General features: G+C 34.4%; 1 protein-coding gene across 1 annotated transcript in view; it reads right to left on the bottom strand.

Annotated features, from left to right (window-relative positions):
- The window catches only part of LOC138701530 (zinc finger protein ZFP2-like), a 581,888-nt gene that overhangs the window by 388,585 nt on the left and 174,232 nt on the right, over positions 1-19,071 (bottom strand). The window lies entirely within an intron of this gene.

Here is a 19,071-nt window from a genome sequence, read left to right on the forward strand (position 1 = left end):
ATAAATTCAAGTGAAGTATTAAAACCAAACAGGTACAGTTATAAATCTGTCCAACTTCCAAGAATGTTTACTTCACAATTCCTCCATGGAGAGATTTCGAAGTATGCCTACAAAAAGAACACAGTTACATACACTAAAGAATTTATTTATAAAAGCACCTTATTAAAATGCAACATCATTCTTGTAAAACTGTACGAAAACCAATAATACGTCCATTCAGGATTCCTGGTTATATATTTTCTTATAAAAATATGCACGTGTCTAATATATATATATATATATATCTTGAAAAACAACCTCCTGAATTTGCAGACTGCCATTATAGACTAGATAAAAATGGTATCAATAAAAGAAAAAAGAAAGTTAATTTTCCTATCAATACAAAATGCAGTTAAGTTATTTAAATGTCCATTTCACGCAGAGCCAGAAATTGTGAACTGCAATAATTGTTATTAGATTAATTACAAAAAAATCATAAGTCCAAACAATAAACGCAGTAGTAATGTTGTAGTAGTAGTAGTAGTAGTAGTAGTAGTAGTAGTAGTAGTAGTAGTAGTAGTAGTAGTAGTAGTAGTAGTAGCAACAGTAGTAGTAGTAGTAGTAGTAGTAGTAGCAGCAACAGCAGCAGTAGTAGCAGCAGCAGCAGCAGCAGCAGTAATTTACACAATCATCATTAATGTCTAATTTCGGACTTATACTGAGCAACACATATAAATTTAAAGTTATGACATAGGATTCTTTAAGTGTAAAAAAAAAAAACCGAGATAATTAAATTACTAGATCTATAAACACCAATTTCAAATCTCAATTTAATAAGTTCGATTTTCACGTATGTCCTATTAAAAATTAATAAGCAATGCCTTATGTTATCTCTAATATAAAAGTACGCAGTAGTTTCAAAACTCCACTTATCCTAAACACTATGAGTCTTTTGGTGGCTTGTGAGCAGGGTTTTTGAAACAAAGCCCTTATTGCAGACATGACACTCGTATGGTCTCTGTCCTGTGTGATAACGCTTGTGTACTACAAGGGTAGAACGTTGCGTGAACGACTTTCCACAGATCTCACACACATATGGCCGTTCCCCAGTATGCGTACGTTGGTGTACTTTAAGGTAATCTCTGGAGTTGAACGCTTTTCCACAAACAGAACAGATGTTCGGTTTTTCACCAGTATGTATCCTACGGTGTAATTTTAAATGCTCCTTGTTAGTCAGGGCTTTGCCGCAAATATCACATAAGAACACATTCTCTCCAGTGTGAGAATTGATATGTAAGAGGAGTGATTTTTTGTAAGCAAATGTTTTACCACATGTATCACAACGGTTACATTTAATTTCTGTTTGCGTTGAGTCAGGATGATTCACTTTCTTATGGGCAACGAGATTATTCTTGTAAGGATAGGCTTTTCCACAAATCTCGCATTTAAAAGGTTTCTCCCCTGTATGTACATATTTATGTTCATTTAACTTGAAATCCGAGTAGAAGCCCTTACCACACATTCCACATATCACTTTAAATTCATGAAAATGTCTCTTACGGTGAATCTCGAGATAAGCCTTCTGAGTAGTAGTATATCCACAAATGTCACATATGTGGTTCCTAACTTTAGTGTGTATCTTTTTGTGTATGGTCACTTCATAAGGTCTCTTGAACTTCTTGCCACACACATCACACACATGTGGGCGGTCCTCACTGTGAATAACCATGTGACGAGCCAATAGTTTTTTTGAAGCAAATATTTTGCCACAGCAATCACACTTGTAGTCCTCATACTTAGTGTGCTCGAAGGTTCTGCTATATTCACGTGAAACAAACCCACACTTTTCCAACTTATTAGACTTCAAAACTCTACTTTTCTTTGGATCTGATGTGCTGCCACTGGATTTTCCAAGATCTGCAGTTGTACACCTAGAAAGAAAGATCCTCTATGTTTGACTTCATATCACTTTAACAAAGGCGACAACTTTACTGGTAAATTATCGAATGAAATAGCCAAATATCGCTCCAATAAAGACCGTGTTTAAGTGAAGCTGTGTCAAATTACTATATGCATTTCTACACATAAAAAATATTCCATGCAAATATCACTTCCAATGAACTTTGGGTTCGTTTTCTTCATTGTTGATTACATATAAATACTACAAGAGCGAAGGACGCAACACAGATATCCTACTTGGTGGGACATCACGCATCGAATGCCTAAATCCACTTTAACTAACCAATAACTGAGAACAGAAAGCAAGGAATTTCAAGAAAACGAATAGAATATAGTCGAACTTCCATAACTCGATTTTTCGATACCTCGAAGTAATTTTAATTTCCTTGTGGAATCATATATAATTTGCACGTAATATTTTTTTATATCTTTCAGTCCTATTACTCGATTTTTTCGATATCTCGATGAATATTTCTTTTTCCAGTAGGAAATATATATTCTTTAACTCTATTTAAGGTGAAAATGAAAGTTATGTACACATGTTATTTACTAACATCTAATGAACATGATGAAATACCATTATTTTAACAAGTACTGTACATTAATATTTTCCTTCCTCTGAAAGTGTTCTCCAGGAATCAACCCATTAGTACTCATAATGGTATAGCACAATGAGCATCACTGCCAGGATATTATGCCATGTCTTTAACATTATTCTTCTCAAACTTTGATATGAATTGTTAAAATCGTCGTCCTGAAAAGTAAGGAAAGAGTCTGTAGACAACCCAGACTTCTGTTTGTTGAAAGTTAAGCGGTAATATTTGTCATCAATAATAATTCGTAGTATTGGGAATTTTTTCATATTTTCTATATCACCAATTTTCGATAACTCAAAGCATTATCAGTTTCCGAAAGCACTTCGAGATATCCAAGTTGGACAGTTCGACTATATGTAAGGTTTCAAAACAAATATGTAATGTGATCAAACAAAATTTAAAAGATGTTTCGTAGTTGGTTGGATTAAAAAAAAAATAAGTATTAAAAAACCAGGTATAAGTGGTAGTGGTTGAGACAAATAGAAAAACCAAAAGGATTGTAGAATCATGAAAAGCTACGGTGTATTGTCTCAAGTTTAAATAAAATAACTTCAGCCAAGAATCGAAGTCCATAGTTTTGTTAATTAGCAGCATTTTGCTACGGGCGTAAATTTATAACAAAGTCAGGCATACCCTACAGTATGTACAGCATTTTTATTTTCTTGCACATTCCCTTTGAAAAATAAGGAACAGATGAAATAGTGGGGGTAATAAATATGAAATGAGACAAATGGTATTCCACTGAGCATGGCTTTTTGTATTCACGACACTTCGAAAATAAATATATAGTGAACAACTATGATAGAAGATGCCTGCTGCCCAGCGCAGTACCTACAATTCTTTAATTTTCTGCTCATCTTCAGAAAAACCAATAAACTAGACCTTCGCCTTATATGTTCTTGAGTGCTTTAATAATGAACAAATTGTGTAACATCCTTTATTCCTGCTCCTTAAGTCCTTACTGCTTAAAGAAGAAGACAATGAGCTATTATTTATAAAATGTAGGCCTATTTAGTATACAAACAAACCTAACAAATGGTTCACAAGTAAACTAAATATAGATAAAACTACTATAATTCCATTTAAAAGCCACTTAAAATCTCATAGCAATACAATATTAAAATATTATTTCGACACTGGCATACTGCAAAATACAATTATTGTTAAATTTAATTTATGTTCGGTGATAAGCATGAGTATAAAATAATGTATATGACATGTATGCTGTATTATTATATTACAAAACAATACTATTTTAGTTATTTACTAACATATTTATTATATAGGATTATAATTTATTGTGTCAATTTCTCCGGGGATTTTTTAAATAAACACAAATTAAAAAAAAAGTATGAAGACTCATCTAATTAATACTGTTTCATCCATGATTTAATCTTATGGGTACAAGGCACTCTGAAAAAGTAGGTCCAGAATGGTCTGGAGAAACTGCCACACTGATGGCGCAGGTGTGTGTACATGTGATGGGAAATTACAATGAGAAGGTGGACCTATATGCTGAGCTGTAGTTAGTTTGCTTATGTTAGAAAAAAAGGTGTAAATCAATTTAATATGCCCCTTTATGTAACTTCAATAAGCATTCAAATGTAAAGAAAGGAAAAAGCCACTATAAATCTACATCAATATTTTATTTTTCACTCAAAACATACAAAATTCAAGTTCATATTTCAATTACTATGGTAATTATTTACTTCAAACTGACATTTCGGTTTTAATTGCATTATCGCTGTTTTGACCAAAACAAATCTTATACAAGAAAAAAAAATAGCGTGACGTAAGATATGTTCATATCACTTCAACATAAAGGGGTACTGAACTAAAAATCACATTCTGAGATAAAAAATATATTCTAAACAACATACATTTAATTATACACGCAATAGAGCAATCTAGACCTTCTACGACTAATGGTTTTCAAGTAACATACCTCTAAATGTGGATACTGGCAATGCATATGACGTTATATTACCACACCACACTGCAACGAATTCATTGTTGCTTCCGTTAATCACACTACATTCACTATAATTTATGTCCAAATCGCGAAAAATACAGTTCTTCTTTTCATAACGAAGTGTTAAGCAGCTGTGATCTTACAGAATGCAAGCCACAGGTTCGGCAGCATGATGTCAACAATGGTGGACAAAATTCCTTTGCTCGTATATTGAGAACTATGTGATATTTCGAGTTACAATTTTCAGTTCTCTCATCAGCTCCCTGTTGTCTATAACTAATGAAAAAAAAAAAAATTTTTTTTTCTTTGTTCAGTGACCCTTTAAGATGAAATGTGAACACCAGGCAAGTCTCAGAGAGTATGTTTACTCTAAATTATAATGTAAAGTTACAATTTAAATTATATTCAAAACTCCTAAATATTCAGTATATAACTGCTTATCAGAAAGTACTGTATACAGAACTGGCGACATAAAACCAGCAACATGCTTAAAGATAGTACTGTAGCATTCAAGGAGCTTATACTAACAGTCATACCCCTATACAACTAAATATAAGAAATGGCTGGTAAAAAAATTGCTTAAAAACGAAAGTAATGTAAGTTTACATGTATATCTGAATCAATGAAACACAGTATCAAGGGCATCGTACCAGAAAGGTGTATCAACAAATGTTGTTATTGAAATTTTTTAATGGAACCTATTTATGTTTGGAAACAATTGTTTGCGAGTTAGAATGGACATGAGAAAGAATCAAAGAAAGTACCCTGTTATGTAGAGAGGGATAGGAAAAATCATTCCATATTTAAATGGCTTTAATATAAACTAGCATTTTAATTCCCTTTTGGCATGATACCCTCAATGTGACTAAAAAAAATATAGAGAAATATCTTACGTAATAAATTAACAAGTTACTGACTACATAATATTCTACCCACTTCCTTTCCAGTCTATGAACCTATTCACAAAAGGGCATATGGCGCAGTAACAAACATTTCCAGTTATTTTATTGTACCTCTTTCTTTTGGTACTAAACTGAGTGAAGATGGATGACTCAGAAGTCAATTGCGAACCTGAAGCGGATTGGTTGTGCCCATCAACTGTTGTTACATATGCAGTAAATTTCATAAAATGTGACTAATGAGAAATAGGCCACGAGTTGAAATTGTCTCTCTTCTGCACAACCCAGACTTTGTAGAATAACAATAATAGTTTTACAACTTTCATAATGAACGATACACTTACAGTAGAAGCAATGTAATAGGATACAACCGAGATTAACTGGTGTGAGCCCTAAAAAAAATGTTGGGCTCTAGGCATATTATAAACTCGAGTGCTTGATGAAATCCCAGATCACATATATAACAGATTGCTCATCCCTATGTTAAAATCAGTAGCATTCAGAAGAGAACAACAGCCAGAATTGCCACCCGTCTGCCATAAATGAAAACGAGATGGCAGTACAGTCGCTAATGCAATTCAAATGGGAGTTATGGCGTGACTCGTTATGTAACAACTAGATGACAAAAGTTGTTACTGTCAAAGCCTATAAGGCGGAGCAATCTGGGTATATATAATGTAGGATGAAATGAAGAAACTTAAATGTTGTGAATTGTGTTGTTAATTACCAAGAGGAAAATAAAAAATAAATCAACTGAAAATTTGTCGCTGGTGTACATATGACACATGGAAAATTCAAAATGCTTACCTATTGGTTAAGAGTCCCCATTGTCGGAGAAGAAAGCATTTAGAAGGTAAAAATTGCACTTTCAATTACTTGTGAAAGTTTCCAAAAAACATTTTTCCATATACTATAATCATATACGTGAAATGTACAGAGGAAAAACTATGAATGTCACATTTCTGTTAAGGATGAGGCAATGATCTAATTCAGTATGTTACTGCAAAATTTATTGCTGTTCCTATTGAAAATGAAAGCAAGAGTGATTGTATCCATAGTGATAATTCTCCTTTTCACCAGTTTTGATTAAACAACACAAGTTTGTAGTAATATATTAAATTTGTAATGGGCAAGCCCATGTTCCAGGTAGCACAGGTTTTCTCTGGGAGCTCCAGTTTCCCTGTAGCATCCCAACAAATCTCTATCATCTTATGTCATTGTGTGTGTTGCACAGGCCATACTTCTATGGCACATTCTAGGAACGACTGTCAGCAAATTGGTCTACATAACTGGTTTCGTATGGGTGTATGACGAACAATCAAGTACACACCATTAGATATAAAGTTTTCAATTTGAACATGTAATTTGCGCCATAACAAGAAACGAAACTTGTGTAGGAAGTAACTGAATGATGTATTAGAAACTATTATATTTGATTAAAGAAGTTCAACAGGTTTTAAAGCAAGAGTAATAAGTTTCTTCGAATTACACACAAATTAATGTTGGCTTGTAAAAAAAAATTGTGCAAGAAAATTAATGAAGTTTGTGATTTACCAGTATATGGAGTGATACAAATCTAATCAATGAAAAGTTATTAGTAGACAAGAGGGGGAAAGAAGAGAGTAACTATTTCAACAGCAATTTTCACATTTTACCGGCAGTTAATGAGATGAAGTGCTATTAACTTTCAAGGCAGAAAATTGCTATTCACAAAGTCTATCTTTTCTAAAAAAGAAAATTCTCAAGTTCTAAACAACAAGATATGTGCAACCATCATATTACTGCCATGTCTGCATCCATAAATGCAAGATTTTCAATTTGGTTTAATAAAGTAAAGAGTGTCATATACTTGAAACATTCTTTTTCATAATGATTCTCAAACAATACTCAGTAACATTGCCACAGATATTATACTATAATGAATTGTAACATCACAAGTTGCTGGTATGCGAATATGGCAAAGCAGTGAATGCTGTGTGTTTTTTATAAGGATAACTCTGATGATAGCCTGTCATCAATGCCTTCTATAAAATTAACAAAAGAACATGAAAATACAAATATATCATCATCATTAAATTACGAGTGGACTCTGTACCAAACACCACTTTTTTTTTTTTTCCCCCCCATTATGCAGAAAGAAAGTCAGCATGCATCAACATGCAATAAATTAGAGACCATGTACTTTTTGATGGGTTTTCAATAATGTTCTTGACACAAACCCTTTAGTGCATACATGACATTGATAAGGTCTCTGCCCACTGTGATACCTCTTATGCACCACCAAAGTGGAATGTTGGGTGAAAGATTTTCCACATTGGTCGCATGTGTATGGTTTTTCCCCTGTGTGGGTCCGCTGGTGTATACGTAGGTTACAACGACCACTGAAGGCCTTACCACACACATCACAAACTATTGGTTTCTCGCCACTATGTAACTGACGATGAGATTTCAGTGAATCCATGCTTGAAACAGATTTGCCACATATGTCACACAAAAAAACATTCTGTCCTGTGTGAGATGCAATGTGCAGAAGCAAAGACTTTTTGTATGCAAATGTCTTGCCACACATGTCACATTGATTGAGTTTTACATCCTGATGAAGACTAGGATGATGTGTCCGTCTGTGCTGAGTCAGATTGTTTTTGTATTCATATGCTCTGCCACAAATATCACATTGAAAGCGCTTCTCCCCTGTGTGGGTGATTTTGTGCTCCTTCAGTTCCCAGTTTGAAAAGAAACCTTTATCACAGATGTCACACTTCACCTTGAATTGTCCAAGATGTCTCTTCTCATGGAGCTCCAAATATGCCTTGTGTATTGTGGCATAGCCACATATTTTGCAGATAAAGCTTTTATCCCCAGTGTGAATCTTCTTATGTTTCTTAACCTCATAAAATTGCTTAAAAGTTCTGTTACAAATATCACAGGAAAAGGGTCTCTCATTACTGTGACTCCTCATGTGTCGTTTCAGTCTTTGTTTCGACTGGAAGAATTTGCCACAAGTATTACACCTGAAATCCTCACCAACAGTATGAGTTTGCATGTGAAGTTCTAGATGTGCCTTGCAGGGAAAAATACTGTCACAAACAGGACACTCATGTAATACCACACGACTTTCACAACACACCTCGCTGAATGTTGGGCTTCCATCATTATTACATGACGACCTAGAAAGAAGAGAAGTCGAAATGATTCCCATGATTTTAATTGTTCAATATTAAGAGACAATGCAAGCAAGCCTCTCACCCAGACTGCCTGAATTAAATCAGTTCAATCCCAAAGCATGAATATGTATATTGCAGTTGAGTTGAGCTCGTCTCATGGCGGTATGCACAAAATAAGACATGTCAAATGTCTCCTCTCATGTAGAAATACACAGGCGAGAGAGAGAGAAGACACGCGCACGTGCACACGCACACGCACACACGCACAGCATGCATGCACACACACTAGAACTCTATCCTATTTGGTATCAAGCAAAGGAAGAAAATGTTGAAATGAAATTGGAACACTCTAAGAAGGGTGGCTCATGAGACATGTCAAAGCAAAATGTGTCCCAATTTGATATGTCAAGTTGTCCTCAGTTGTCGAGATACACTGTGAACTTGTCCCTCTAGAGTACCACAGATAGTATCAAACACCCGAAAATTAGCTGGTAGCTTCTCTTAAGGCTCAGCCAAGGTCAAGGAAGCTTATATCATTCCAACCACCCCCATTGTAACAAGAGTTGTAGATAACAGTCAGTGCGTCAGTGCAGACTGTCTTTTCCCAAGTGCAGGACGTGTTTGTGACAGAGTTGAAATGTTCACAATAGAATGTGTTTTTCTCCTGGAAATTGTGTTTGGAGAAGGCAGGCAATACACGGCGAAAGTTAAACAATTTTTAGAGCATTTTTCAAACTCCAAATTACAGTATCAGGATACTACCTACGATTTGATAAATAAATTTCGTGAGACCAATTCTGTACAAGATGTTGTGAAGAGTGAGCCCCTATGTTAGCAGAAGATAAGCTTTTAGGTATCTCTGATAGGATGCTTAAAAGTCAAACAAAACTCTCTCAACAGACAAACATTTCGTATACTATGCCACATAAAGAACTTAATTTATATCCTTACTAAGTGATAGTAGTATATGAATTAAAAACCGCTAACAATGAGAATCGTATTCATTATTGTAAATGGTTTCAGAGCATATTTGGGCGTCATGGTGCTGGTGTTGGAGAGAACATTCTTTACAGATGAAGCCTGGATTTCACCTGTCCCATTATGTTAATTCCCAAAATATCAGAATTTGGTCATCTGAAAAACCGCATGCAGTGAAAGAAATAAACTTTACTGCAACCAGAGAAAATAAGAGTGCAGTGTTCTATATCCAGTTCTGGTCCAGTTTTTTTAGTGGAAACGTCTCTGAAGTTTACAGTTCCGACATTGTTTCCTTCTATTGGATAGTTGGATAGGAGAGCTGTGAAATAGTTTTTTCAACAGGATTATGCTATGGCTCACACATTCCACGTGTCAATGTACAGTATTTGTTAGACATTTTCGGAGAGAAGATCATTTTGCAAGGACTATGACCTCCGAGATCCCCTGATCTGACTCCACCTGATTATTTCTTTTGGGGTGCTGGTAAGTCGACAGTATGTAAAGACAGCTCTAGAACAATTTATTAATGACCTAAATTTGGCAATAAGCAATTAAACAAATTCAGTGACAAAAGAAACTTTAAGTGTTTGACAGATAGGAATACAGTTAGAACAAAAGGATGAGAATTTAAATGGGAAATACTTAGTAAATGAAAATAGTAACACAAAACAATGGGGTACAAATATATGATAAGAATTAAGAAAAGATAATGATGAAGAAAGGAGAAACTGTTAATAATAATAATAATAATAATAATAATAATAATAATAATAATAATAATAATATACAGCGAAATTCATATTGTGTATTATGTGTAAGTTTTGTGAATAAAACAGAAACTGTCCAATGTAAAAATGTAAACTGTCTGCTACTGTTCAAAACGGCAATAATGTTTTGGACACACTAATTTGATGTAAACTATATCTTGAAACAGTGTGTGCTTTCAAGGAATGTACGAAATATGCAAGTCACTAAAATAAAAATAATGTTTCTTTGCAAAATTTTAGAGGGTGCGTTGACCTGAGTAAAAAATGTTATTACCCTGTTGACTAGGCAGACAATCAGGGCATGAACTAAGATTTCTGATGAGGGAATAGAATCCTAGATAGAGAATACCATACATAAAATAATAATAATAATAACAATAATAATAATAATAATAATAATAATAATAATAATAATTATTATTATTATTATTATTATTATTATTATTATTATTATTATGGATAAATCGCAAAGAACAGAACACAAGTAGGGGAAGTTATCCCCACCCTCGCAGCTCGCTCGCCACATGGCAGCTGCTCTCTCTGTCTACTGTCTGCCCCCCTCTCCAGTGGCTCACTGTCAGCAAATGAAATGTGCATTCGACACTCACGTATTTAGCGTAACACACACCTACAACTGCCTGCCAAAATGAAACGTGCATTCGACAGGCATTTAGTTTAACACACAAACGTGCATTCGACACTCACGCATTTAGTTTAACACACAACTACTTAACATAAAACAACACTCACCTGTGAACATAGCACTGCAAAATACATCCAAGACATGTGCAACGTCACACATTACATTTCTACAATACATTATGGTCAGGGCTGGGAAACAGCCATCCTCAGAGAACTTAGCTTCTCCCGCTACAGTTGCTGTTGTACGTAAATACTCATGCTGACTGCCCTATTTACATCACGAATTTCCCATCCCTGATTATGGCAGTCCCCACTGAACATAAATAGATTCATTTTCCGTTCTTCTGGCAAGTCACCTCGGTAACCAAGTGGTCTAAAGCATTACCTTAATACCATGCACACGTTTCATTGGCAAGTTCGACTACTAGCGTCAGCAAAGTCATAAGAAAAAAAAAAAAAAAAGAAAGAAAGAAAAAGATGGTGTGTGGACGAGAGAGAGGGAGGAAGGCTGGACTGAGTTCTACTTTTGCTTGGAAGATGCCATAGACAAGTAAATGCCGCATTCATTTTTTTCAGTTTCACTTTTGTCCAGTAGATGTCACCCCACCCAAAACTCCTACTTCCATCTTTTCCCGCTAGACTGTCTGGTGGTAGGGGAAAAGTGGAAGGGATGGTCGGCAGAGCTTCAAGTTCTGGTCTTTGCGGTGATTTTCCCGATAACTTACCAAAGGGGGGAACTCCCCCTCCCCCATCCTTCTAATTAATTCCCATCCTGCAGACAAGTCCCTTCAAACATTTTCAATGCTTCACACTCATATACTGTCGTAGCTGGGCAAAAGGCACGTGTAGTGATTTCGTGATAAAAAAAAAAGTTTCGCAAAAATACAGCAATATCATTATGTGATGAAGTAAAAGTTATCGAGTTAAAGAAAAATGAGAAAGTGTACGGGAAATAATGTTGAAGTTCAGTTGTAGAAAAGTCAGGTGTAACAACTTAGAGAAATAAATGCCGTATCATGAGTGAGTGGCTATGGGGTCAATAATGGTGACGTAAATAGGAAAGAGAAAACAACTCGTTACATGAGAAGGTAACTTTCAAAACATGTTTTGTCATAGTAATGCTATTTTTTCAGAGTAGGCAAAAAAAAACGTGTATTTCTATTGTTCTACAAGCTACATTCACAAAAATTACTAAACTATCTTATGAAAACATATATAAAATGTTTAACATCAAGTTTTACAAATATTTTTCAAATCAAATCTTGTAAATTTTGATTTAGAATTTGGACAAAACGTATTTTGAATGAACTGAATGGACAAAACAAGGTTCGAATAAAGAGGTTTTGGACAAAACGTGGTTTGAATGAAAAAGTTTGTGGGCAAAATATGTTTTTCTCAAACACAAAATGGTTTAATATTGAAATTTTAAATGGCATCTTCATGAAAAATTATACACTTGAAAAGATATGAAGTTTTTAAGTGAAAACCAGTCTTCATAGGAAGATATTACTAAATAAACTTGTCTTAAATATGCAATTCACATCTTTCATCTACCGATCTTAGATATTGAGTGAAAAAAAAAATTTACAAACGGAAACCTTACAATATTATTTTCCACTGGTAAAAAGAAACAAACATTTAAAAAGGTATTTTTCTTTTTATTCAAACCAACAGGCCTAGGTCTAGTGTGCATCAAATTTCCGATATGTTATATCAGGTTTTGTTATAATACTGTTCACTAAAATGTTTTTAATGTTTAGGTTTAAATTTAATACAAGAAAACCTTTTCGTATTGTGTGTACTGCCCGTGCCTCACTTCCTGAGCTGTTTCTTTGCGGGGCGAGATGCAGAGGGGGGAGAAGGAGGTGCTGGGTACCGCATGTGCCTACTACCCTACATTCAACACATCGGCCTTTTCAGAATTCCTTTCGTCAGCTATGGAGCAAGATCAGCCATGGACAAGCGAATGTATAGGCTATCCCCTCACAAAATAGATTATGTCCTCATCAATTCCTGTAACTAAACACTAAGGGTACGGCCACACGAGCTACATTTGTAGCAAGTTTTCTGCGACAAATGTAGCTGGAATTATAGGCAGCATTGAGTTAAATAGAAGCGGCCACACGGAGCAGTAAATGTAGCAAGTTTGGCGCATCGCAAGGTCGTGTCGCAACTGGAATGGGTCCGGGTCCATTTTTTCTGCGACATTTACTGCTGTTGGGTGGCCACACGTAGCGACATGGGTGGCTACACGTGCAGCTACATTTGTAGCAACTTTCTGCGACAAATGTAGCTGGAATTATAGACCGCATTGAGTTAAATGGAAGCGGCCACACGGAGCAGTAAGTGTAGCAAGTTTGGCGCCGTCTGACATGTTAGGTCTATTCGTGACTAATAATTTTCCACCTTAAACGAATTAACATTATTGTTAGTTACTGGGAGTTTCTTATTATAAAATCCATATTTTTAAACTTTAAATTTATATTAATATTTATTTCCGCTTTACTAATTCCCAAAGGAGACTCAGCAAGTCAAAGAATATACATGTCAAAAGACTTTTATCTACTAACTGACGATACATAAAGAATAAATATCATGCAAAAGAAAACAAAAATATTATAATAAAAGTACAAACAACAGTGTAAAATGAATGGTTATGCTTTAATTTTTTAGGAACGAGATAGAAAGCGAAAATCAAATGTCATGTAAAGGACACACAGATTAAGACTTTAAAAAGAGTGAAATAACAAATCAAAGTTATTCATTTTACAGTAGAGAATTACAATAATTTAGCGCAATGTAAATTTACAAATGCGTATTGGATACACGCGTAAGCTAATTTTAAATACTATTTTCTTAATCTTACTCCTGTTTCTTGTTACTTCACCAGAAGGAAAAGTAAATATCGCCAATAAGTTCCCTTCTGATAATTGAATTTGCAGCCAGGCATACAACACCTTGGCATTTTATTCAGGCCTAATGTATTTAAAAATAAAACGAGTGGCATTGATGAGTGCAGTGAAATTTGTCTCTCGAATTAGCTATAAGATATCGCAGTTTGTACCACCCCCGCTTATCTTTTAGCGTTAAAATTGTCTTTTGTTGGTAAAAAAACTTTATGAGACATGAAACTGTAACATACCCTAAGATTCACCTTTCAGTTTCCCCCTCCCCCAAAATTTAATAATCTGAGAAACGTGATCTATCATGTTTAAGAGAACGTAAACTCTGTTTTCTATTGGATAAGATGTACGCCTACAATGGGAGAAAGACATTCTCAAATTTGAAGGAAACCCCGTTTTTTTTTTAATGGTTGAAATTCTCAGTATGTGTATGTAATCATAACAACAGAATTAACTTATGTTTATCAGGGAGTGAAGTAGAGAGGGAGATTGACTTTTAGATGGGAAATTATTATCATGACAGATTTATAACAATACGATGCCAATATAGGACTATAAGACATATTTTGTTACTAACAATACGGTGCCAATAAACATTGCTTCGCTTATGTATAGTCCAGGCTAAGTTCCCTATTTTTAACTCTCTTCAAAATATCTTTCTTTAAAAAGTACATACATTTTTCTTCTTTCAACTTCGACCTAAAGAATTCTTCAATAATAAAATGTATACAAAAGCGTTCTAGCAAGCCGTTCACAGCAATTTGTTTGGTAAAAAAAAGAACGTACAATTCTTTTGCAGGACAGACCTCACAAATCAGTATTGTTTATAAATATTATTGTGTTATAAAGACATTTCCACTTTGAGTTGTATTTTGGGATATAAGAGTCAAGTTTAAATTGCCGCAAGGTCCAATAAGAATTCTGCAAAACCAAGAAAAAGAGAACTTTTATGATAGATGTGTTTACTTAGACTCTTTTCAAAATACCGTTCTTTGAGAGTATACATTTTTTTCTTTCATTTTCGACCAAAGGTTTCCTTCGATAATAAAATTTATACAATAGCGTTCCAGTAAACCCTTCACAGCGAATTCATTCGGTAAAAAAAAAAAAAGACACAATTCTTTTAGAAGATATCTCTCAAATATGTTACAAACAGATTGCCTCTTTGAGTTGTGTTTTGGGTCATGTTTAAAACTCCTTTTTACTTGGAGATGCTTCAGAAATTCATGTATTGGAAAGGGAAGAGCATGTCTAATCTGTAACTTCTGGTGAAGTAACAAAAAAACAGAAATAAGATTAAGAAAATAGTATTTAAAATTAGCTTACGCGTGTATCCATACGCATTTGTAAATTTACATTGCGCTAAATTATTGTAATTCTCTACTGTAAAATGAATAACTTTGATTTGTTATTTCACTCTTTTTAAAGTCTTAATCTGTGTGTCCTTTACATGACATTTGATTTTCGCTTTCTATCTCATTCCTAAAAAATTAAAGCATAACCATTCATTTTACACGGCTGTTTGTACTTTTATTACAATTTTTTTGTTTTCTTTTGCATGATATTTATTCTTTATGTATTGTCAGTTAGTAGGTAAAAGTCTATTGACATGTATATTCTTTGACTCGCTGAGTCTCCTCTGGGAATTAGTAAAGCGGAAATAAATATTAATATAAATTTAAAGTTTAAAAATATGGATTTTATAATAAGAAACTCCCAGTAACTAACAACAATGTTAATTCGTTTAAGGTGGGAAATTATTGGTTACGAATAGACCTAACATGTCAGACGGCGCCAAACTTGCTACACTTACTGCTCCGTGTGGCCGCTTCCATTTAACTCAATGCGGTCTATAATTCCAGCTACATTTGTCGCAGAAAGTTGCTACAAATGTCGCTACATGTGGCATGTCATGTGGCCACACGTAGCGACATTTAACGCAGAAACTAGCAGTAATTGTAGCGCCCGTGTGGCCACCTATTTTGCGACAATTACGGCAGCTTCATTTGTAGCAGAAAACTGCGACAAATGTAGCTCGTGTGGCCGTACCCTAATACCAGTGGTACACTACAGTCTCTACTCGAGATTATCGACCTAATCGCGATTATGGTTATCACGTGTACACATCCGTAAACTCTTTCTTCAATGGCAGTGTTTCTCAAACTTTTTCCACCGCAAAACCCCTTTTAATCTAAAGAGTAATAGCGGAATCCTTGTAATATTTTATTAGTATTTAATAATTAACAGACACGTGAAAGCTAGTATCTCAATAATTCTGTTCAGTAGGACTAATGTATTTGCTTTTTAAGCCTGCAATCTGGTTTTATGGCGGAAAGTTGTAGTCTCATTTCTACTGTACTTCTGCATTTTGTCTTTTCGATATTATGTTTTAGTGAACACATACGCAGAGAATCCAGTGAGTATTATGGGTATTTTCCGTTTTAGATGTTCATTAAACATATTATTATTAAGCATATTCTTGGGTTATTATTATTATTATTATTATTGGTGGTTTCATGTTATTATTGATTCCTATTTTCGTAACATTTATACATTTTCATAGTATCCACTAAGTATTAAATAGCCACCGGAGCAGCCCAGTCGGCTAAGGTGCTTGCCTATCAATCCTGAGTTGCGCTCGAGAGCGAGTTCGATTCCCGCTTGGGCTGATTATCTGGTTGGATTTCCCCCCCCCCCCCGAGGTTTTCCCCAACTGTAAAACTAATGTCAGTTAATCTTTGACGAATCCCCGACCTTATCTCGCCAAATACTATTTCGCTATCATCAATCCCATCGGTAGTAGTTGATACAATGTCGTTAAATAACCAAGTAAAAAAGTATAAAATAAAATTTAAATTCACATAGGGCTCACGGAACCCCGGAACATACTTTGAGAAATGCTGCTCTATGGTAAATCAGCAGTTGTCCAGACTGAACAAAGAGTGGCCTAGTGTATACATACATTTTAGGAAATCGCCATCAGAGATAATAGCGATAGTGGTAACTACGATTACAGTAACCAGTATTATAAACAGTAAAAACCCCTGTAATGGCATAGGATAATGTTTTCAGAACATGTAATATGCTGCCGTGCCGCCACGCTGCAGCTGACGTGCCGGTCCGAGCAGACCTAAGAGGCGTGGTTATAAGCACTAGGGAACTCTCGGTTCAGGACGTGAGACACGGGCAGTACATGGATTAAAAACTAGAGCTTTCCTAGGCTGACACTACCTTAATACTTTTGATTGAATTTTGAAAAACTTCGGTTTTTTTTTTTTTCCTACTCCCACTGCTACTTTCACCAACATTCACACTACTGTCTGATTCTTCTATTTTGACACAAAATCACAATACAACACAATTACCAATTGACTATTAATCATTAAAATTTAATTAACTTGTTGAGTAACACTTCTTCATTGCGGAACTAACCTAAAACAATCACATACTGATAACACAGATCATGCCACTTGACTAGGTAATATACTCAGCTGTCTGTAAAATGAAACACTCTCATTGGTCAGTTGGACAAAACACTCTTTGATCTAAAAACAGAGTGAGGACAAAATCTCTTTTGCTTGAAACCCTGATTTTGTTTACCGTTTTTAAATGGGACAAAATGTTTTTGTTGAGTAAATAATATTGAACAGAATGTAATTGATGACAAAGAAGGCATTGGTACTGATATCTCAAATTTAAAAGAAAATGTGACAAAACACGTTCTGAAAGTTACCTCTTCACATAGAATTATATGAAACTGTTATGAGAATAGATTCTTCATGCCTTTCAAAGACCATGCCAATTTCTGGACCTATTCTGCAAAGCAAACCCTTGAACTAGCAAACAAATTAGATAAGCGAGAATTCAAGACTTCTAATGTGCAGTGATATAGAGTATAGTATTATAGTATAGTGTTAGATATTAAATTTAGTGTAATTAGTCAACTTTAATAGTGTTTAAAAAGTTACGATAACATTTATACAGAAAATCACATTTTCATCAAGAAGATTCACCAAGAGAAAGATAATATAATGTCAGTGGTGTTAAACGGAATATTTTGTACTTTCGGTAATTTGCGGCATGTCATTTTGTTTTTTATTTATACAAATGATTAATATTCCATTTTAACTTCACATCTGAATAACAAAGAAACCTGTCCACAACGGAAAAAAAAATTAGTAGTGTAAACAAGTGTTTTATATTGTTTTTTCACATTGTATTTTTATTGTATTTTAGACATTGATTAGATTATGAAGGCTTAGTATTTTATTAATTAACAACAGACAAGATATTACGATAGACAACCATGTACAAATGAATCACGCACAAAAACACGAAAAGGAAATTCATGACACACACACCAATGGGCTAGGTTTTCAATCAATTGTAAACTTTAATTGTTATTGTTAAGTATAATGCATATGCATCTGAAGATGATACAAAAAATGCTATCGAAAACGTTCACGTGAAAAACTAATTCATGTAAATGACTATTAATTAGTAGATAAGCATTGGTGGCTCAATAAAAGTGTTATACATTAATGTTATACATTAAAAAAAATTAGAGTCATGACACTTCCATCCTGACCATGTTTTATAATAATAATAATAATAATAATAATAATAATAATAATAATAATAATAATAATGATAATAATGATAATAATAATGAACAAGGATGTATGTGGGTAGATTTTAAAGTGATAGTGGATCAAAAAGCAGAAATGCATATTTCGCAGATTATTTGCATTATTACATATTCTAAACATAAAATATTTCGGCATATATGTTTGAAATTAAGGACAATTTGAATAAGCTTAGTCTAATAATTCTGTTTTGCCTGTGTGTTGAATATCCCTTGCCACTTGGTATTTCCTAGTCTTCAAGTAACAGACTTTGCTTTTACCATTTACAATACAAAGAAGTAGCCAGGCTACTTCGAAATGGAGGAAATAGGATTTTCCTGCATTCCCTTGACCATAATAGTAGAGTGTAGTCCCAGAGGGTTGATCTTGATAGGTCTCTTCAGCTAGTGTTACTTTTTTCTTTAAACTTTCGTTTACGATAATGCCTAAAGAAAAGTCTAGCAGTGCGTATTTAAAGAACAATGGGTGTCGGATAATACTGACTATTCAATCGATGGTGTTGTCATGTAATGTCAAGGTTGCTCAAAAGAAGTGAAATGTGAGAAGAAATTTCAGCTTGAACAACA

This window comes from Periplaneta americana, chromosome 6, assembly GCF_040183065.1.
Source record: "Periplaneta americana isolate PAMFEO1 chromosome 6, P.americana_PAMFEO1_priV1, whole genome shotgun sequence".
NCBI lineage: Eukaryota > Metazoa > Arthropoda > Insecta > Blattodea > Blattidae > Periplaneta > Periplaneta americana.